The following is a 24241-nucleotide window of genomic DNA, read 5'->3' as shown; positions in this document are numbered from 1 at the left end:
TATTTCCGATGGTAAGTCTTATCTTTACTATAAGTGTTATCTATGTCCATATCGGACATAGGGCTCCGACCATAAATATATATATATATATATATATATATATATATATATATATATATATTACACACATATACACACACACACAGTAATAATAAATTAGAAAAAATAAAAATATATACACATTTCATCATTAGTTTAAACCTGCCTGTACTATTGGACAACTTTAAGTGGCCAAGAAACTACATTGTCATTTTTGTTTGTTTGAATCTTTTACACTTACTGTTTAGGGAAAGATTACAGACCTTAAAGCAGAGTTCCACCCAAAAGTGCTTTAAGGAACCTTCGCCTCATGACATGCCACAATTGCCCTATCATTTTTTTGGGGGGAGAGCAGGTACCTAGTTTTGATAGGTACCCAGCTCCCACTTCCTGGTCTGGTCTCTTAGGCGACTCCTCCTCTCCCCCTAGGCAACCCCTCCCTGCAATCTTCTGGGACATGTCACAGATCCCAGGAGATTGCCTGGCCACTAACAGAGTGCAACTCAACTCACGCATGCGCCCCCGGCTGTGAAGCCGCAAGCTGTCACATCCGGGCTCCCACACTTTCAATGCCGGCCTTGTGGAGAGGCGGGGGAGAAGAGCGAGGCATCGGGCGGCTGCATCGCTGGACTGTAATCCCCGGATGTACTTTCTTCACAAACACCCGGCAATTTGTGCCCAATACCTGTTACTACCGATACCCGTTTGTGAATTAAATTTACACTTATACTGCACTGCACAGAGCTGCGCCTGTGTTTTATCCTCAGCTGTTCCAGAACTTGCTTCTTTCCTTCCACTGGGTTGCCTTCCAGGTGCTATCAGATGAACTACATGGACTTGTATTAGTCATTTTTTAAATTCACCTAAACCATCCCCATCCCCCATGATGTCAAACAGGCTGGCGTGCTAACACTAAACCTATTGCAAGCGCCAACTTATTTCTATGTCGATTACTATTTTCAAACCACCCTTGAAAAAGATATTCTCTTTGGTCCGAAGCACGTAAGCTTCAGTGAGATATTCTATGCCTCCAAGATACACATTTTAACCAGACCAATATATAAAATATTTTCTCAGCAAACGCAACCACTAAAACAAAAGTAGTGCTCATACCGATCAGAGATACTGTGACCTTTAAGTTGATCAGCCCCACTTCCGATTCTCAAGGACGACTCATAATCCTGATTTGTGAGATTAATAATGTAGCATTCACCATAGCAAATATATATGCCCCAAACATCTGCCAGCTCTTGTTCATTTGTAAGTTATGAAAAAAAGTCTGCAAGATCAAGCAAGGCCAAGTTATTCTATGTGGAGACTTCAACACTGCCCCTGACACCTCTATCGATGTTAAAGGTCCCACACCCCAAAAAAACCTCACTCCTCTGCTCTCCCTGCTTTCCAATATGTAAATGACCTTTTTGACATATGGAGATGCCAGCACTCTCTAGAGAGAGGCTTTACCTTTTTCTCCAAATCCCATTGCACATACTCTAGAATAGACTGGTTCCTAAGAGACAAACAACCCCTACTAGATGTTCTTAGTACGGAAATACACACTTTTATGTGGTTTGACCATGCGCCAATTTGAATCCAAATGGGGGACTCCATGGACAGGCCCCGTATGTCCAACTGGTACAATGACCCTCAGCTGATGGTTATCCTTACCAACACCACCAACATCTGTAACCATCTGAAAGACTTCTTCGAGGTCGATGAAGCTTCAGTCTCTGATCCTTCTCTCCTGTGGGCTGCTCACAAGGCCTACATCGTCGTCCCAATCAAAATCAGTTTAAAATCTAAATGCCAAAGGACTCAGCAGCTGAATGAATTACTAGACACCATCTAGTAATTAGAGCAGCTAAACAAAACAAATCCTGCACCAGATCCTAGTAATAAAATACTTCAAACTAGAAATCTCAAATCTCTTCTAAATGCAAAACATGCCAAAATACTACTAAAATCATTCACCGATTTCTACACCTCTGGTAATAGAGCTGGTAAGCTACTCGCAGCCCATCTCAAACAATGTAAGGCCAAACAAAAATTTTCCTACATTCTCTACCCTTCCCAAGGTGGAAAAATGTATCATCCAAAAGGACATTGTAGATGCTTTTAGAGCATATTACAGTGCCCTTTATAACTTGCAAGATGATCCCTTAGTGAAACAACCTACAGATTTGAGTATATCTGACTTAGAATCTTTGAGCTTACCTCAACTGTCTGAAGAACAGCTAGCAGCTCCTAATGCTCTATTTTTCAACCAAGGAAATCATACAAGCCATAACCATGTTCCCTAATGGCAACGTCCCAGGCCCAGATGGCTTCTCAGCGCAATATTATAAACTGTTCCCTAGCACTCAAGCCCCATATATGTGTCAAGCATTCAATGCTGCTGTGTCCTCTGGCAAATTCCCGAACAAAATGTTATCTGCTAATTTTGACGCTCCCTAAACCTGGAAGGGAACTGGTTACACCGCAATATTTTCACTCTATATCAGGAATATGCAATGAATGGACATCCAGCTGTTGCAAAACTACAAGTCCCATCATGCCTCTGCCTCTGGGTGTCATGCTTGTGGCTGTCAGAGTCTTGCTATGCCTCATGTGACTTGTAGTTCTGCAACAGCTGGAGGTCTGCTAATTGCATATCCCTGCTCCATATCATTATTGAACACCACCCCTAAACTTTATTTGAGAATAGTGGCTCAGAGATTAGCTCCAATCATGCCCCAATTCATACACCCAAACCAGGTCAGTTTTACCCTGGGCAGACAAGCACCTGATGCCACCCTAAAAATTACCAATCTACTCTACGTCTCTGAATCAAACAATACCCCAACTATTTTGTTACACTTGACGCTGAGAAAGCATTTGATAGGATCCATTGGAGATATTTTAGGCAAACCCTCACAAAATTCAGCTTTCAAGGCAACATTATGTCTACCATTATGGCTCTCGCTCCAATCCCACAGCCTGGGTGTTCTCAGATGGGGTCCTCTCAGAACCATTCACCATTTCCAATGGTACGAGGCAGGGGTGCCCACTATAACCTTTAATTTTCACACTTATGATGGAGCCGTTAGCTCAAGAAATACGTAGCCACGTGAATATCTCAGTCATCCACATAGCAGATCAGGCGTACAAGAGAACGGTCTTAGCCATATTGGAGAACAACCTCCAATATGGCTAAGACCGTCACTCCTTTCAGGGACTCCTCAGCTTATTCTCAAATACAGATCCAGACTCCCATGAGAGGATAAAGTAGACAAAAGAGCCTCCAGCAGTGTATTATCATTAAATCAGACCATTTATTAAACCAATATCTGCTAGATCTAAATTCAGCAAGCTGCACTTTAAACAAGTAAAAACATCAGCGTTTTCTGCCTCTTACATCACTTCTGGTCCGTACTCCGGTCACGCCCTACTCGTTACATCACCTGACTTTCTCAGGGGATTGAGGAAGTCACGTGATGTGACGTAACGTGTAGGGCATGGCTAGGAGTACACAGCTGACCACAAGTAACATAAGAGGCGGATAACGCTGATGTGGAATGATGCTAAAAAAAATTAAACTGTGCTGTTCTGTGCTGTTCATGAAACTGTGCTGTTCTGTTCATGAAGCTGTGCCGTTCTGTGCTGTTCATGAAACTGTGCCGTTCATGAAAGAGTCGCACTTTCATGCAGAGCACCCACCAAAATGTTCGCATAACATGTTTACACATGTCTTTTTTGCAACCACGAACACCAAAAAGGTTTTTTTTATTGCCATTGGTAACTCTATCTGTTTTACCTTATATGATCAGCGTATAGATGACAATGGTAGATACATTGTGTTGGTATGTGAATTGAACAATGTTATGTACACTATTGTAAATTTGTATGCTCCTAACCAACGCCAAATTTACTTTGTTTGTAACCTCCTTAAAAAAGTCCAAAAAATCAGCAAGGGTGATTTGCTTATAATGTGTGATTTTAACTGTGTGGTTGATAGAGTTGCAGACACTTCAGCCTCTGGCTCAGCTTCTAGATACACTTTACAGCCCCTACTCAAAATGGGAAAACTATACAATGCATGGAGACGCCTTCATCCATCTGAGAAGGACTGAGAAGGACTATACTTTTTTTCTCACATTCTCACTCTACATACTCAAGAATTGATCTGACTATTGTAGACCTGCATACCTTACAAAATGTTTACAAATGCTTACAAAATGCTTACAAAATGCTGACATTCACACCATAACATGATCGGACCACGCCTCATTCTTGGTAGAGATTCAATCAAGACACAGTGTGGCACCATGTTTGTTGTGGCATAATAGTTCTGTTCACACAACAGAACCACCAAGGGAGGTTGTCTACTCAGCCTAAGGAATACTTTTTGTTGACTAAGGTATCAGGCTCTAAACTGACCATAATGGTATGGTGTGCCCATAAGGCATATATGAGGGGACTCTTGATCCAAGCAGCAGCTTTAGAAAAGAAAAAGAGGCAATGATGGGTTCACTCTGTGACAAATCGTAAGAAACATAACTCCTGCATTAATTGCAGGAACAAGAGAAAAGTCTCAGATGCTTAAAGGCGGGTTATTACTCACAGTTTAATAAAGCCAGCAGACAAATAAAAGCCTGGCAGTCCAAATTCAAAATCCCTTACTTACTTTACTAAGAAAAACTCTCAAATAATTCACCCTAAAGAGTGAGCAAATTCATTTATGGAGTACTACAACTCTCTGTATAATTTGAATACAGATAGCTCTACTCCCCTACCAACCTCAGAACTAATAAAGAAATTCTTAGAGGCAATTAACCTTCCAGCTGTAGAGTACCTTACGCTGGAGAAGTTTAAAGAGGAAGTAAACTTCCTCTGCAACCTTTTACCTATAGGTAAGCCTATAATAAGGCTTACCTATAGGTATTGAAAATATTTCCTAAACCTGTGCAGTGTAGGAGGTATTTCCAACAGGTGCCGTTCCTTCCGAGCCTGTGCTGTGAACTCTGGCCAATCACAGCACCGGAGCCCGCTAACCCAGAAAAAGCTCAGCGGAGGATGTCAGCCATGACAGCGATGTGCAGGGACCGCTGCAACAGCTTCTTTTTAAGGTAAGTATTCATAATGAGCTAGTATATGATGCATACTAGCTCAATATGCCTTTGTCTTGCAGGTTTTTTTGGGGGGGGGGATTTTTTTCAGACCCCTTTACTGAACTGGAAATAGGTAAAGTGATAAACTCCTTAGCCAATAATAAGTCAGTTTAAAATCTAAATGCCAAAGGACTCAGCAGCTGAATGAATTACTAGACACCATCTAGTAATTAGAGCAGCTAAACAAAACAAATCCTGCACCAGATCCTAGTAATAAAATACTTCAAACTAGAAATCTCAAATCTCTTCTAAATGCAAAACATGCCAAAATACTACTAAAATCATTCACCGATTTCTACACCTCTGGTAATAGAGCTGGTAAGCTACTCGCAGCCCATCTCAAACAATGTAAGGCCAAACAAAAATTTTCCTACATTCTCTACCCTTCCCAAGGTGGAAAAATGTATCATCCAAAAGGACATTGTAGATGCTTTTAGAGCATATTACAGTGCCCTTTATAACTTGCAAGATGATCCCTTAGTGAAACAACCTACAGATTTGAGTATATCTGACTTAGAATCTTTGAGCTTACCTCAACTGTCTGAAGAACAGCTAGCAGCTCCTAATGCTCTATTTTTCAACCAAGGAAATCATACAAGCCATAACCATGTTCCCTAATGGCAACGTCCCAGGCCCAGATGGCTTCTCAGCGCAATAATATAAACTGTTCCCTAGCACTCAAGCCCCATATATGTGTCAAGCATTCAATGCTGCTGTGTCCTCTGGCAAATTCCCGAACAAAATGTTATCTGCTAATTTTGACGCTCCCTAAACCCGGAAGGGAACTGGTTACACCGCAATATTTTCACTCTATATCAGGAATATGCAATGAATGGACATCCAGCTGTTGCAAAACTACAAGTCCCATCATGCCTCTGCCTCTGGGTGTCATGCTTGTGGCTGTCAGAGTCTTGCTATGCCTCATGTGACTTGTAGTTCTGCAACAGCTGGAGGTCTGCTAATTGCATATCCCTGCTCCATATCATTATTGAACACCACCCCTAAACTTTATTTGAGAATAGTGGCTCAGAGATTAGCTCCAATCATGCCCCAATTCATACACCCAAACCAGGTCAGTTTTACCCTGGGCAGACAAGCACCTGATGCCACCCTAAAAATTACCAATCTACTCTACGTCTCTGAATCAAACAATACCCCAACTATTTTGTTACACTTGACGCTGAGAAAGCATTTGATAGGATCCATTGGAGATATTTTAGGCAAACCCTCACAAAATTCAGCTTTCAAGGCAACATTATGTCTACCATTATGGCTCTCGCTCCAATCCCACAGCCTGGGTGTTCTCAGATGGGGTCCTCTCAGAACCATTCACCATTTCCAATGGTACGAGGCAGGGGTGCCCACTATAACCTTTAATTTTCACACTTATGATGGAGCCGTTAGCTCAAGAAATACGTAGCCACGTGAATATCTCAGTCATCCACATAGCAGATCAGGCGTACAAGATCACGCTATTTGCGGATGATATAATCTTAGCAGTAAGAATAACTGCTTCCTCCTTACCAGCAGTTTGTGAGGAATTGGAATTGTTTAACTCCTGCTCATTTTATAAGGTAAACGCCTCTAATATTCTGAGTGTAGGGGTACCACAAGTGATTAAGCATCCCTCCAATCCAATTTTCCTTTCCAATGGATTAATTCCTCTATGCCCTATTTAGGAATGACATTAACTTCTCCTGTCTCCAAACTGTACTCAAGTAACTACACCCTCTTCTTGAACACTTGCAAAAAACGTCTCCAACAGTTTAGCAAGCCTTATTTGTCATGCGCAGGTAGAGTGGCTGCTTTCTAAATTATTACTCTTCTGAAAATACTTTATCTGTTCAGGACACTGCCGATACTGGTTCCAGCAGTCTTCTTTAACACCCTCAAGCAACTTTCTAAATCTTATGTATGGCTGAGCAGGAAACCACGTTGTCCGTATGCCATGATCATACAACATAAAGCAGGAGGTATGAGCTTTCCTGACGTGAAAGACTATTTTACAGCAGTGGTAATAGACCTAATCAGACACCTGTTCCCACCATCATTCAACAAGCAATGGAGACACATAGAGCAAGCTTTTATCTCCAAAGGCAACCTAGGTAATATGTTCCTCATGCACATAATTCCCAATGCTTCCAGAGCTTCTGTAAAATTAGACCACCCAACAATTGCAGCTGCTTTGCCAGCCTGGCGAGCAATGCACAAAGATATCATCTGATACCTGTGTACTGATCCCGCTCAAAATCTTTAAATATCTAATACCTGATTTGACATTTAAATACTGATCAACCCTAATGCCCCGTACACATGGTCGGACATTGATTAGCCATTCTGACAACAAAATCCTAGGATTTTTTCCGACGGATGTTGGCTCAAACTTGTCTTGCATACACAAGGTCACGTAAAGTTGTCAGAAAATCCGATCATTCTGAATGCGGTGACATAAAACATGTACGTCGGGGCTATAAACGGGGCAGTAGCCAATAGTTTTCATCTCTTTATTTATTCTGAGCATGCGTGGCACTTTGTGCGTCGGATTTGTGTACACACGATCGGAAATTCCGACAACGGATTTTGTTGGCGGAAAATTTTATAGCCTGCTCTCAAACTTTGTGTGTCAGAAAATCCAATGGAAAATGTGTGATGGAGCCTACACACGGTCGGAATTTTCGACAGCAAGGTCCTATCATACATTTTCCGTCAGAAAATCCGACCGTGTGTACGGGGCATAAGACGTACACCTCTGGCATTGTTTCTACAGAATGGCAAGCTTCTCCCCTTCTCAATGATACATGCTAAATATAACTTATCACCCAAGGCATATTCACATATAGAAAAATTGACTCCTATCTTCACAAAAACTCTACTCCAAAGATTTATTGTACCCACAAAAGTGTGGGCCTTCCTGTCCACTGACTTACTTAAATGGAAAGGCATTATGTTATTTTATGTTATCTAAAGACCTCGTTTTTGGACCTCCAGTGGCGTCAAGCCATTTACTACAATTACAGTGTCTCCAAATGTATCAACTATTGGGAGCTTTCCCAGAAATTCCATCACAGTTGGTTCCGAATCCCATCCAAATGCACAAATTCACCAATCTAGACAACAGCACATGCTGGAGAGGATGCTTCCAAATAGGATCACTACCCCATATACTTTGGGACTGTCCTCATATATCTCCCTTCTGGAAAAAAGTTTTCACTCTCATCTCTGAGGTCACTGGAGTTCTTACAAACCCTTCCCCATCCCTAGCAATTTTAAACATAGGAATAGAACTTTTCCCACAAAACATCAGAACTCTAATAATGCATATCCTTTTGGCAGCTATTTTATTAATTATGCATAAATGGAGGCGATCTATAGTACCTAATCTTTCTGACATGATACTTCAGCTAAACATGTCTAAAGAGTATGAATTTTGTTTTGCCCTTGGTTCTAGTACATTCAAAAAAATTGAAAAGTATATGGGAATTATGGCCTAAATTTCTTGGAGGCTATGGGTAATAGTGAAGTTCACCCTTATTGCAGTTTGTTTGCAGTATTATTAATAAAGTGATATTGCGCTATTTCAAATGTGTAAATATACTCATAAAACAGTGAAAATACTAAATGTGCAAATAGAGTGTTCACAATAAACTTGTAATTGAAGTGTTCAAATATAATTCATGAATAGTCCTTTGATAAAATAATCCTAAGGAATCTTTCTGCCTCCACCAACACTTCAGTGCTCACAGAACTCTCACTTCAAGGGTACATAATATAAGCCTTGGAACAACCTCCAATATGGCTAAGACCGTCACTCCTTTCAGGGACTCCTCAGCTTATTCTCAAATACAGATCCAGACTCCCATGAGAGGATAAAGTAGACAAAAGAGCCTCCAGCAGTGTATTATCATTAAATCAGACCATTTATTAAACCAATATCTGCTAGATCTAAATTCAGCAAGCTGCACTTTAAACAAGTAAAAACATCAGCGTTTTCTGCCTCTTACATCACTTCTGGTCCGTACTCCAGTCACGCCCTACTCGTTACATCACCTGACTTTCTCAGGGGATTGAGGAAGTCACGTGATGTGACGTAACGTGTAGGGCATGGCTAGGAGTACACAGCTGACCACAAGTAACATAAGAGGCGGATAACGCTGATGTGGAATGATGCTAAAAAAAATTAAACTGTGCTGTTCTGTGCTGTTCATGAAACTGTGCTGTTCTGTTCATGAAGCTGTGCCGTTCTGTGCTGTTCATGAAACTGTGCAGTTCATGAAAGAGTCGCGCTTTCATGCAGAGCACCCACCAAAATGTTCGCATAACATGTTTACACATGTCTTTTTTGCAACCACGAACACCAAAAAGGTTTTTTTTATTGCCATTGGTAACTCTATCTGTTTTACGTTATATGATCAGCGTATAGATGACAATGGTAGATACATTGTGTTGGTATGTGAATTGAACAATGTTATGTACACTATTGTAAATTTGTATGCTCCTAACCAACGCCAAATTTACTTTGTTTGTAACCTCCTTAAAAAAGTCCAAAAAATCAGCAAGGGTGATTTGCTTATAATGTGTGATTTTAACTGTGTGGTTGATAGAGTTGCAGACACTTCAGCCTCTGGCTCAGCTTCTAGATACACTTTACAGCCCCTACTCAAAATGGGAAAACTATACAATGCATGGAGACGCCTTCATCCATCTGAGAAGGACTGAGAAGGACTATACTTTTTTTCTCACATTCTCACTCTACATACTTCTACATACTCAAGAATTGATCTGACTATTGTAGACCTGCATACCTTACAAAATGTTTACAAATGCTTACAAAATGCTTACAAAATGCTGACATTCACACCATAACATGATCGGACCACGCCTCATTCTTGGTAGAGATTCAATCAAGACACAATGTGGCACCATGTTTGTTGTGGCATAATAGTTCTGTTCACACAACAGAACCACCAAGGGAGGTTGTCTACTCAGCCTAAGGAATACTTTTTGTTGACTAAGGTATCAGGCTCTAAACTGACCATAATGGTATGGTGTGCCCATAAGGCATATATGAGGGGACTCTCGATCCAAGCAGCAGCTTTAGAAAAGAAAAAGAGGCAATGATGGGTTCACTCTGTGACAAATCGTAAGAAACATAACTCCTGCATTAATTGCTGGAACAAGAGAAAAGTCTCAGATGCTTAAAGGCGGGTTATTACTCACAGTTTAATAAAGCCAGCAGACAAATAAAAGCCTGGCAGTCCAAATTCAAAATCCCTTACTTACTTTACTAAGAAAAACTCTCAAATAATTCACCCTAAAGAGTGAGCAAATTCATTTATGGAGTACTACAACTCTCTGTATAATTTGAATACAGATAGCTCTACTCCCCTACCAACCTCAGAACTAATAAAGAAATTCTTAGAGGCAATTAACCTTCCAGCTGTAGAGTACCTTACGCTGGAGAAGTTTAAAGAGGAAGTAAACTTCCTCTGCAACCTTTTACCTATAGGTAAGCCTATAATAAGGCTTACCTATAGGTATTGAAAATATTTCCTAAACCTGTGCAGTGTAGGAGGTATTTCCAACAGGTGCTGTTCCTTCCGAGCCTGTGCCGTGAACTCTGGCCAATCACAGCACCGGAGCCCGCTAACCCAGAAAAAGCTCAGCGGAAGATGTCAGCCATGACAGCGATGTGCAGGGACCGCTGCAACAGCTTCTTTTTAAGGTAAGTATTCATAATGAGCTAGTATATGATGCATACTAGCTCATTATGCCTTTGTCTTGCAGGTTTTTTTTGGGGGGGGGATTTTTTTCAGACCCCTTTACTGAACTGGAAATAGGTAAAGTGATAAACTCCTTAGCCAATAATAAGTCACCGGGCTCTAATGGCTTTACAGCGGAATTATAAGGTCTTAAAGGCTATCTTGTCACCAAATCTCCAAGATATGTTTCAGGAAGCAGTCGATACTGGTGAATTCCCGTGGGAGATGTTACAGGCTATAGTAGTGACACTACCCAAGCCAGGGAAAGAGCCCAATCACCCCCAAAATTTTCATCCTATCTTCCTCCTTAATACTGACCTAAAAAATAAATGCAAAGGTCCTGGCTATGGCTTAGCAGATGTAACCCCTTCCTTATTCGCATTTGACCAAGTGGGATTTTGTAAAGGGAGCCAGGTCCCGGATGGTACCAGGTGAATGCTGAATCTAATTAAAATTGCTGAAACACATAAAATTCCCACAGTTCTCCTAATACTCTATACAGAAAAAGCATTCAATAGGGTCCACTGGTGTTACTTACGAGCTGTATTAGGTAAATTTGGTTTCAAAGGCCCTATGCTTTTGGCTATTATGGCACTATACACTAACCCGTCTGCCCGAATATACACATCGTCAGTCCTTTGAGATTTTGAGTTTTTACCATAAATAAAGGCACTCGGCAGGGATGTCCTTTATCCCCACTCATCTTCTCGTTAGTTATGGAGCCCTTTGCTGAGACAATAAGAAATAACCCTTCTATTTCAGGGATTACAGTTAATCATACCTCACACAAAATAGAGCTTTTTGCCAACAATGAAATTCTTTTTTTTTCCACAATATTTTATTGGTAAAGAAAAGTAGGTTTACAATGCTCTTGAACAGGGTGCTGGAGGCAGCAGTAACAATTACAATGAATGTTATAACAGTTCAGAACAAGCAGGCATAAATAGCTGCAATGAAAGTCAAGTCTAATGCAGCATACACACGATCGGACATTCCGACAGTGAAATCCTGGGATTTATTTCCAACGGATGTTGGCTCAAACTTGTCTTGCATACACACGGTCGCACAAATGTTGTCGAAAATTCCGATCGTCAAGAACATGCTGACGTACAACAGCGCTATAAAGAGGAAGTTCAATAGCCACTGCGCCATCCTTTGGGCTCCTTCTGCTAATCTTGTGTTAGTAGAACTTTGGTGAGAGACGATTTGCGCTTTTCAGCCTCGTGCTTTTCAGATTGTTACTGCTCTTCAGTTTGTGCTTGTGGGTTCGTATCTGGTTTTCAGTGCATGTAGTCAGTTCGTATATGGTTTTCAGCGCATATTTTTATATTACATATTTGATCTTTAGTGTGTTCTTGTCCACTCGTTTCTGATTTTCAGCTCGCTCTTCTCAGGCCTTTCTGATTTTCAGTGTGTTCTTTTAGTTCGTTCTGACCAGCCGACCGTTTGAAGCCATGTTGTGTGTACGTACTCATCGTAGAGTTCGTGCTGTGCAGGGGCTTGGTGTTGGGGTTCTTACTTTGACCCAAGCCCAGTCCAAGAACAGGGTGGGGAGGAGTTCATGGATGAAGAATTGGTTGCTCCAGCGTGACCAATTCTCTCACATGCCTTTGTTGCGGGGGATCCGTGAGAATAATCCTGATGATTTCAGGAATTATCTCCGGATGACGGACGGCTTTGCTGTCCCCTTATATTACGAAGCAGGACACCTGCATGTGGCAAGCCATCACTCCTGAACAAAGGCTAGTCGCCACCTTGCGGTACTTGGTGACGGGGAGAAGTCTGAAGCACATCAAGTTCTCGACAGGCATCTCCCCCCAGGTTCTGTGGATCATTATTCCAGAGACCTGTTCTGCCATTATTCAGGTCCTGCAGAAGGACTATATTAAGGTAAGATTTCTCCTTTAACATCACATTCCATGTTTTTAATGTTTGCTAATGTATTGTATTTATTTCATCATTTCCTAATTACCATGATTGTAATATGCTGTGAATGTCCCCTTTGTCCTCATGCATGCTGGAAGTTTTTAAAGTTCCTTTTTTGTCCTTCATGCATATTTGCCTTCACTAACCTCTCCTGGGCCTATACACACCTAGCCTAGTCACTTAACAATGTATTTTGTCAGCTCCATAGTAGTGCTTTACCCTAAATACCCCCTAAAATGTGTACAAATGTTATTTCGTGTCCTTAAATTCAGGCAGCGTGCCGGAGGCTTTTTTTGGTGTCTCAAAATCATTTGGAACCCTCCCTCCCCCCCAACCGCTAAGTCAACCGATATCAATCCTCTGTCTGCTGACTTTGCCAAACCCATACACACTATACCTACCTCTTTTGTGGTCATATTTCATATTTTTTGTGATCATAATTCCCCAAAGCATGTAGTGAAAAGGCCTCCCTGAATACTTTCAAATGGTACTGTTTCGAGTTTTATTCTCCTATTATATATTATCTTGATAGGTAATTGAAGAATGTAAAAATGTGCTTCAATTTGTACAGTGTGTATTTATATTTTTGTATTATGGTACTTCTTACCTGTCCAGTGGGCTGCCAATAGTGTAAGTAAGCAGGGGCTGGCCAAAGTAACACACATTATTTATGCATTCAGCTCTCAATGAAGTGCAGATGGTTACCTGTCCAAAACATCTCCCCCCCTAAAATTTTTACAATGGGCCATTAGAGGGGGTGAGGAATTTGATAAGCGGACCTTAGATTTTTTTCTTTAAATACTCCTTAAAATCAATGTTATACTGATGTTGGCTAAGAATGTTTGTGTTTAATGTGCTTGTAATGTTATGTGCAAAAGTACTATTTTTTTTTCTTGTTTCACACCACAGTTTCCTTCAACGCCACAGGCAGACTGTGGCTTCCCAATTTGCCCAGCGGTGGGACTTTCCCAACTGCAGAGGGGCAATAGATGGGAAACACGTCCACATCGTCCCACCCCCCAACTCAGGGTCATACTATTACAACTATAAGGGGTTAAACAGTATTGGGATGTTGTCGGTGGTGTTGTCGACATATGAGTTTCTCTATGTGGACGCGGGGAAGAATGGCCGGATGTCGAATGGTGGAGTCATCGACCAGACCGAGTTCTACGGATGGCTCCAGAGTGGTGGCTTGGGATTGCCACCTACGGTAGACAATGTGGCTGGTCTGCCGTTCATCTTTGTTGCTGATGAAGCGTGTGGGCTGGTGATCACCTCATGTGGCTGTTCCCCATGAGGACACTCACCCCGGACCAGAGGGTTTTTAACTACCAGCTGGCCAGAAGAGTAGTGGAGAATGCTTTTGGGATAATGGCCAGCCGATTCCGCCTATTCCTTACGCCAATCAACATGGCAGACTATAAACTTAACCATATAATACTTGCTTGCTGCATTCTCCACAACTTTTTAAGGAGAAATTCTATGAACTAGTGGCCTCAGTTGGGCCTGAGGCCGGATTTCATGACCAAACTCTGACGGCGCTTAAAGCTGGCCATCCTGGCTTGCCCCCCCAAAGCGCCCGTGAGGTCCGTCTAAAATATATGGAGTACTTTGCGGGTAGGGGGGCCATTGATATGCCAGAAAATGTTTAAGAAACATGTTTTAAATAAATTTGTTTTTTAAACTGAAAAATATTTCCTTTGATTTACTGTTTGTGTTTCTTTTAGCTGTCTCCTAGGTTATCCAATGTGCTTTTCATTTTGGCCATTTTCTTCAATAGTGCAAACGTAATTTCTTTGATACATGAGGTGACAATCCCTTCTTCAGCTAACTATTATGTTGTGGGTCTGCTACAAACACACCTTGTTTTTGTTGTTAATGTATGTAATGAATTAATGATAAAAATATTCATCATTTTCAGCACCATGAATTCATTTTTTGGAGTGACGAAAATGGCCTGATTGTTGAAAATTATAAAGCACCGTGGGTGTTATTTACTAAAGGAAACTCCACTTTGCATTACAAGTGCACTGCAAAAGTACACTTGAAAGTGCACTGAAACTGCACTGAAAGTGCACTTGTACTGCAAAGTGGATTTGCCTTTGGTAAATAACCCCCATTGTCACTGTAAACACCAACTTAAGCAAAAAACTGCTATTGAGCATTGAAAGAAGAAGACACACATTGTTGAGTAGAAAAAATTTTACTCTGTGCACATTCACATGTGCGTTTAGAAAAGGGTTTTTGAAACCAACAAATTTTTGGAATTAACTTTGTTTTATGGACAATAGAAATATCCTTTTTGTGGTAAACAGGCATGTTTTTAAAGCCATAAAACAATACACAACTCAGGAACTTACGAAGTTCAACTTTGATAAATTGAAGGCAATATCAGACATTAGTATGTCCAAACTGTGGTGATATTGCCTTCATCAGATGGAGTGATGTCACCCCTGTGAAAGCCAAATTTTGAAGATGCACACAAATTGAGACTCAAAATGGGGATTTACCTCCTGATCCCATGACTAATGTCAACATGTGTGAGCTTCCATCATGGGGATCAATGGACATGTTTTGGGGGTACAACCCCTTCCTCTCATCTTTTTTCCACATCATTGATGTCTTCCTTGATCTTCTGTAAATCCCTATTGCACACCATGATCTCCCCGATGAGGATCTGTGCACTTGCACTTGTGAAATGTGTTTCCTCTTCTACAACATCCACATCACCTAAAATAAAAAACACACCATGTATTATAAATATGCAGGCATACATCTATTACCTGAAGCTGTGGTCTCAGACACTCACCTGTTGTGGTCACTATTTCACCCACTTCATAAACCTCTCCTTCCTTCACATCCTCAGGTTGTGGTTTTGTAATTTCCCCTTCTTTAAGAGGTTGTGGGTCCCTGGTGTCCTCTGATGTCCTGAGTCTTTTCTCCCCTATGTGAATAAAAAAAGGTATACTTAGCACACAGATATTTGAGGGCAGAAATAGTAATATGAAACATTGCTTGGAAGTGTCGTACAATTGTCTGTTTTGGCAGAGTTCTAAGCTGAAGACATGATTTTTTCCCTTTCTTAAAGCTGTAATACTTACCTGTTTTGGTCAAGTTTCACACATATTGAGACCTCTAGTATCCACTGGAGCACCTGTGTGGGACACCCTAAAAAGTTTGTTCTGGTGTGCCACACTAGTGCTCCTGCGTCCAGATGTGTAAACAGCTGCTGAGTGTCCTCTCCTCACACTCAATCAAGTTTGCATTACATTCTAGTGTCTAGTTTGTCTTGTGTCTTGCAGATAAAATGGATCGATTCAACGATCATGATTTCCTCCCCCAATTCATTGATTTGTACAGAGAGCTGTGGCAGATAAAAACACCTCTTTTATACAAATCGACCAAAGAGGAAGGCAGCACTGGATACATTTCTGGAATTTGTGAAGCTGCAGATCCCCACGGCATTTATCAACTATTTGAAGTGCGAAATTGGTGGCCTGAGGAGCACTTATAATAGGGAGCTCAAGAAGGTCCAGGATTCCCAGAGATCAGGAGCAGCAGCAGATGACATTTATGTACCCAGGCTGTGGTATTATGACAGACTGCAGTTTCTGACAGACCAGACTGAAATCAGGCCATCACTCTCAACCCTTCCTTCCACTCTTCCTTCCACCCCAGCTGAGGCTTCCGAAGTCCAACCTGGGCCTTCCACCTAGGAAGAAGATATGGAGGAGCCCAGCTTGAGTCAGGTATAGCATTGTTAAACAGATTTCACAAAATTGTGTGTGATTGATGAACAATAAACTAAAAATGTCCCTTTTTATACACAGGAAAGCCTCAACCAGGAGGAGGCTGTGGAAAGTGGCAGCCAGGAGGTGGCAGGGGAAAGTGGCAGCCAAGAGGTGGCAGGCGAAAGTGGCAGCCAGGAGGTGGCGGGGTAAGTGGCAGCCAGTAGCCCAGTAGCCTGACCGAATCCCAGGTCCCTCCCCTCCGCCTTCAACAAAAAAGGCCCAGGAAGGGGAGGAGCATGGAGGAGTCAGCACTTGGGTTAATTCAGCAGACTTCTGCGGCCCTCAGAACCCCCCCGCAGTTTTCTTGGGGCCTATGCCTGCATGGCTGCCAACAAAATGCAGGAAATGGAGGTGGGCCAATGCCTCTTTTGTGAGGAAGTGATATATATGGCCCTAAATAAGGGGTTGAGGGGCAAACTCACAAGCAAAACCCACCTGTGTGAGTTGGACCAACCTCCTTCTCCTCCACCTCTTCCACCTCCTGCCACAACTCCAACAACAGAGCCACAGCCTGGAAGCAAGCGTGGAAGGTATGTAAGGAAGACAAGAGAGTGATGGTCTGGGTTCAGTCTGGTCTGGCAAAAGATGCAGGCTGTTGTATGACCACAGCCTTCGGACATATATGTCACTGCTGCTGTTCCTGATCTCTCAGAGTCCTGGACTGGATTGTGCTCCCTATTAAATGGACTCCTTAGGCTACCAATTTTGTATGTCAAATAGTTGATGTGTGCCCTGGGGTACTAAGGCTTCACTAATTTCACCAGTTTATCCAGCACTGCCTTCCTCTTTATTTTGTTATGACCCCTTAATAAATGTCTATTTATTTACAAAAATCATTGGCTATGTGTTTTAATTAAAAAAGGACAGTTTGTTTGTGAGTAGGCAGAAATCAGTTTGTAAGAACTCTGTGTGAATATCAGCAGCAAAACAACTTTATTATTCTAGCATTCTAAAGAAGAATAGAATGCACTGCATTGAAAGATTATTAAAATTGCAGTGTGACGAATGTGCTATCTCCATTACGAATGCTAGTTTTACCAGACCGAGTGCTTCCGTCTCGTACTTGATTCAGAGCATGCATGGAATTTGGTGCGTCGGAATTGTGTACACATGCTCAGAATTTCCGACAACGGATTTTGTTGTTGGAAAATTTGAGAACCAGCTCTCAAATTTTTTTTGTCAGAAATTCTGACAAAAATTGTCCGATGAAGCCTACACACAGTCAGAATTTCCGACAACAAGCTCCCATCGAACATTTATTGTCGAAAATTCCAAACGTGTGTACGCGGCATTAGTCAACAAAATGAATATCAGTTAAGACATTTGGTTTGGTTATGTTAAGTCTGCTAAAAAACAATGCTTACTGCAATAAGGATTCATCTGTCTAGTGCTAACATAGATTTGGGTGTGTTTTGTGGATAGAATTGGGAATCCAGGAGTTGGTATAATAACTACAAACTTTGAGGGTGATATTTTGTTCACGTAACATATGACCAAAGCTGGTCAAATACGAAATTCTATCCTTAAAGTGATTGTAAAGGTATCTTTTTTTTTTACCAACAAACATGTTATACTTACCTCCTCTGTGCAGTTGGTTTTGCACAGAGCAACCTGGATCCTCATCTTCTCGGGTCCCTCTTTGCTGCTCCTGGCCCCTCCCTTCTTTGAGTGCTCCCTCAGCTAACAGCTTTCTACAGGGCACACCCAAGCCGAGTCAGAACTCTGTGTATCAATTCAGACATGGAGCCCGGCCTGGCCCCGCCCCCTATCTGCCCTGATTGGCTGACTGACATTGATTGGCACCACTTATCTATCTCAGCCAATCAGGAGGAGTGTACTGGATGGCTGAGGGGATTGTGGACATCGCAGGAGAGAGAGAGAAGGGGCTCAGGTAGGTAATTGGGGCGTGCTGGGGGGGCTGCTACACACAGAAGGTTTTTTATCTTAATGCATAGAATGCATTAAGATAAAAAACCTTCTGCCTTTCCAACTCCTTTAAGAATTATCAGTCCCTCGCTAAAAGCAGTTAAGCTGGTAATTGACCAGTTCGGAAAAGTATCCTATTATAAAGTGAACGTCGCTAAATGCTCGACCCTATCTGTCAATATTTCACGTAAATCCTTACTTTCCTTGAAATCAAAATTTCCTTACTGTTGGGATGCAAAGTCTGTCTCTTATCTGGGTATCCAACTGATGACCCTTGTATCTAGGTTATACCAGGTCAATTATAACCCCTTGCTTAAAACTATACAGTTGGAATTAGTGCATTTAGCTAAATGTGAAATCTCTTGGATGGGGTTACATAGCTGCTTTCAAAATGTTACTTTTACCATTGTGTACTTCTTCCATACACTTCCATCACACTACCTTACCAGTTTTTCCCTACCCTTAAGAAAGCTCTTATGGCCTTTGCAGGGAAAGGAAAAAAAGCTAGTGTCAACTTCTCAACTTTAACGCAGCCAGTCAGATTGGGAGGGGTGGGTTTACCAAACTTGAAGGATTATTATAGAGCAGCATTCCTGGTCCAACTTAAATGTTGGTTTGTCCTTTCAACACCTAAGCTCTGGGTACTACTGGAAAAGGCCTTGCTCTTGAATTGGGACCTCACAGAATTGCTCTTAGCTAAAACCACCTTGCAGCGAGTGTATTTACCGCACCACCCATTCATAGAGGCCTCTTTGGCAGCACGGAAATACTATCTTAGTAACCAAAGGCCTTCTGCTACTGTTAAGAAATGGGAGATTCCACTCCAAATGTGTGTGTTTGTTATACCTTCTTACTCTGTTATGCCCTGATTGAATAGAGGTCATGTATGGATTAAAGATGTGGTTAACGATGTCTATACAAGGCACATTCCAGTATACTAAAATTTGCCATTTTCACTGTAAATACTCCTGTTGGCAATTAGATATGGACAAGGAGGTCTGGAACTATTTCCAATTGCCTAACATCCAAAAAGGAGGTATCTCTGGCTTCTATGCCAGATTACAAAATCCCACTTCCTCCTCTAAGATTCCCGCCTTTCTTCAGTGGGAGCATGAGCTCAATCAAGTGTCCCTGCTGGAGGACTGGCTATCTGCTATCGGACATACCCACAAAGCTACTCACTGTGTTTCACATAAGGAAAATGCATTACAAATCATATAGAGATGGTATCTAACCCCTTAAAACTGTCTATTTTCTACTCTACTGCCTCTGCTAGTTGCTAGAGAAGGTGTGGACAAGTTGGCAATTTGCTTCATGTACTGTGGCACTACAAATCCCTGACCAGTATCTAGAATGCAGTTTTCTCCCTAATTTCCAAAATTATGGGCATTATTATTCACTCCTCTCCTTAACTTGCCCTTCTGGGTATTTCTATTGATAGTATCCCCAGCCAATTTCATACGGTTGCCATTCATATTCTAATTGCAGCACGGTTTACAATCACTAGCACATGGAAACGGACACTAGCACCTAATCTATCAGAGGTCTTAAATAGAGTACATTTACAATGCTCTTATCAATGTCTTATTCACGAGATAGAGGCTCCAGATTTCACCTAGAATGGCAGCCTTGGCTACAAATATTTACACTTGAGAAAGTTAAGCAAAACTGTTAAGATACTGATTTTCTTAGAGTAATATCATCTTGAACTGTACCTGGTAAATGTGGACTACGTAATAAAGTGCATATGCTTTAGTTAACCACTTGCCAACCGGGCCATAGCCAAATGATGGCTACAGCGTGGTTGGCTGATTCTGTCAATAGGGTTTAGGTCTGGAGACATGCTTGGCCAGTCCATCACCTTTACCCTCAGTTTCTCTAGCAAGGCAATGTCATCTTGGAGGTGTGTTTGGGGTCATTATCATGTTGGAATACTGCTCTGCGGCCCAGTCTCCGAAGAGAATGGATCATGCTCTACTTCCGTATGTCACATATGTTGGCATTCATGGTTCCCTCAATGAACTGGAGCTCCCCAGTGCCGGCAGCACTCATTCAGTCCCAGACCATGACACTCCCACCACCATTCTTTACTGTAGACAAGACACACTTGTCTTTGTACTCCTCACCTGGTTGCTGCCACACATGCTTGACACCATCTGAACCAAATATATTTATCTTGGTCTCATCAGACCACAGGACATGGTTTCAGTAATACATGTCCTTAGTCTGCTTGTCTTCAGCAAACTGTTTGTGGGCTTTCTTGTGCAACATCTTTAGAAGAGGCTTCCTTCTGGGAAGACAGCCACGCAGACCAATTTGATACAGTGTGCGGTGTATGGTCTGAGCACTGACAGGCTCACCCCTTCAACCTCTGCATCAATGCTGGCAGCACTCATACATCTATTTCCCAAAGACAACCTCTGGATATGACGCTGAGCATGTGCACACAACTCCTTTGGTCGACCATGGCGAGGCCTGTTCTGAGTGGAACCTGTCCTATTAAACCGCTGTATGGTCTTGGCCACCGTGCTGCAGCTCAGTTTTAGGGTCTTGGCAATCTTCTTATACCCTAGGCCATCTTTATGTAGAGCAATAATTCTTTTTTTCAGATCCTCAAAGGGTTCTTTGCCATTAGGTGCCATGTTGAATTTCCAGTGACCAGTATGAGAGAGTGAGAGCGATAACACCAAATTTAACACACCTGCTCCCCATTTACACCTGAGACCTTGTAACACTAATAAATCACTTGATACCGGGGAGGGAAAATGGCTAATTGGGCCCAATTTGGACATTTTCACTTAGGGGTGTACTCACTTTTGTTGCCAGACATTAATGGCTGTGTGTTGAGTTATTTTGAGGGGACAGCAAATTTACACTATACAAGCTGTACGCTCACTACTTTACATTGTAGCAAAGTGTAATTTCTTCAGTGTTGTCACATGAAAAGATATAATAGAATATTTACAAAAATGTGAGGGGTGTACTCACTTTTATGAGATACTGTATTTTGGCCAAAATGTATAAAGAAAAATTAGTAATTTGCAAAATCTTACTGAAACAAAGAAAAATGGAGAAAAGATCCTTAAACAAGTATAACAATATGATGAAAACAAGTAAAAAAATATTTGAAAGTAACAAGTATGACAAAAGTTTGATGCTTACGTTACTCCTTTTTATGTAAGTAGATTACTTTTATTAATAGATTTGGTTTTAAGATATTGCACAATGAAGCGCTCTTCTTCTTTCAGCATATGAATATTTGAGTTCACTTTTGGCTGTGAAGGTATAGTCCTGGATGTGGTCTGAGAAGTAGCAACGGAGACTGTATATGGCTGCCGAGCTTGCTTTGCTGTGTCTGGATTGGAGTGAATCTGTATTACATCTATCCATCCATTCATCCAATTGAGGGTCTATCACTAAGGCACAGTTAAACCTTTAAAAAGGTCTTTGTTTCTGGTAAGTGGCAACTTTATTCTTTGTGTGGAGCACTTTGGCAGTGATCACTGGAAGCATTGGATATTTACGTGAAACACATGAGTGAAGCAAGTGGAACTTGACTGGTCTGCACAAAGTCCTGACCTCAACCTCATAGAATACACTTGGGATGAACTAGAGCAACTAATTTTGAGAAATCTTGGAAATCACGAGAGAGGAGGAAAGGTGCCAAACCATCGGTTTACCAAAAGACTGTGGCTGGGTCATAAGCTAAAAAGCAATATTGATCTCCTGATAAGAGATCAGGGCAGCTGGTAAGAGGCTGTGATTTTTTAGGTGGAAGGACTTTTCCATCTCACCTCACTACTTTCGACGGTGCTTTTACAAGTGTGATGTCCTTGATTTGAGTGAAGAAGAGACTTCTCCTATGATGTGATTTATCACATTACCAGCTTACCTCCTTTTTGACATTTAATAACCTCCTTGTGTATTCCATTTTCTGTGATGTGATCATTTTTTAGCATTATAGTGTTATCTAATCACTGTTAAATATATTAATTCTATGTAGACAAGTGAACTCTATATTTAATGCATGTAACACTTACAATATATTGGTCTCATTAGCGTGGTTTGCTTTTGGATATTACTCCTTTTTTTCCTCTCTTTTTTGTCCCCTATCTTAACCTTCTCTCTGACTCCCACCTCTAAAAATATATCCAAATATCTTTTTATTTTTAAGAGATCCCCTTTTTTTTACTTTGGTCCATTAGTCACCTCAACATTATATTATCATTAGGGGTGTCCAGTAGTTAAACACAAATTGATGTAATCTTGAGAATGTATTACCGCAGTTGCTCTTTTCATTGTTTTCTTTGTCTGTACAAAGAACTACAATTTAATGTTGCTATAACTGCATGTCACCTAGTCTAATCTAATAAAGTGTTTATGGAAAAAAAATCCCATCTTAACCGCACACAATATATTGACCACATGGCTACATACATCCAGTAGTTACATTTTTCTAACAAGAAAATTTTTTTTTGGGGGGGGGGGGATTTGTTCCATCTACAGTACATCTCCAGAGTATTATAACCGGTGCCATTAAAAACCATCCTTACATGCTGCTACAGCTTTCGTGATATGATTGTCATTTTCTTCAGTTGCATGGCCAAATTGTGTCATCAGGTCAAAACTGGGCTGATTCGTGGCCCCAACAAACAAATTGGTAACCACATGGATCACTGCATGTGTACCATGGTTCAGTGTTCAGAAGTGGTTTAGTAAACTGGCCCAGTTTGAAGAATTCTCATACCCACCCTTTTCAGAAATTATTCAATACAGCTATGCTAAGCACAAGGTTATCTGCTGCAAAAAGAGACACACACACACATACATACAGGACTGTAACTAGAAATCACAGGATAAAAATCCATGCAACCGCCAAATGAAAACATGCCATGGGGGGGGGGGGGGGCACTCACAAGAAGCCAATGAAGATAGCAGTGGGTGGAGCTAGCTCTGCTCCATCTGGGTGAGTCAGAAAGCACTAATAAAGCTGTTGGCAGCTTCACTCTTTCAAATCTGATCTTTTCTTGACACAGTATACAGCAGTGCTCTAGACTGTCACAAAAGCTAAAACTTTTGGTCTACTAAAAGCCAACACATGCCACCTGGCATTACTCAGCCTGCATAGGTCTTACAGTAGCAGTACAGAGAAAGGACATTGAAATCTTTGTTAGGATTCATTATGCATGTTTCTTCTCTGAGCAATTTATGCTTCTGTTGTGTTGTGGTGTGGTTACAAGTCCCATTTACATAATCCTCATTTTAAACATGGGTTCTTTGTGGTAAATTGACTAATGTTCTGAGGCTTTCCACCTGGTGATATTGAAACAATATTCTAGAGTTTTTAAGATTCTGGTGATTTTTATCAGAACCCATATTGTTACTAGCTACTTCAGTTTATTTTACATACCTTTTACAACCTGCGAGGGATGATCTCTCTCCCCATTTTTTTAAATCTTTTTTTTTTTCTCACCATTCTATCAGTACTTGGCCCATACTTACTACATTATGTATTTTTCTGTGGGTTGAAGTCCCTCTGTATGGAATACCAGATTGTTATGTGCTTATTATTTTACCTTTTTTTGCACCCTCCCTATTAACATTCCAAGGTTGCCAGTTACTTTGTTTAAAAACCATGTTATGAAATTTATCT

At 41.3% G+C, this 24241-nt stretch overlaps 1 long non-coding RNA gene across 1 annotated transcript in view; it reads left to right on the top strand.

The window, feature by feature from the left end:
* The window catches only part of LOC141112324 (uncharacterized), a 485334-nt gene extending 462809 nt beyond the window's left edge, over positions 1 to 22525 (top strand). The window contains exon 8 of the long non-coding RNA XR_012236572.1: positions 21837 to 22525. This is a non-coding gene — a long non-coding RNA (uncharacterized lncRNA). The remainder of the gene's footprint in view (positions 1 to 21836) is intronic.
* The last annotated feature ends 1716 nt before the right edge of the window (positions 22526 to 24241 follow it).

Source organism: Aquarana catesbeiana, linkage group LG11 (assembly GCF_042186555.1).
Source record: "Aquarana catesbeiana isolate 2022-GZ linkage group LG11, ASM4218655v1, whole genome shotgun sequence".
Taxonomy (NCBI): domain Eukaryota; kingdom Metazoa; phylum Chordata; class Amphibia; order Anura; family Ranidae; genus Aquarana; species Aquarana catesbeiana.
Note: the sequence above shows the minus strand (reverse complement) of the source record. Positions and strands in the feature narration are given on the sequence as shown.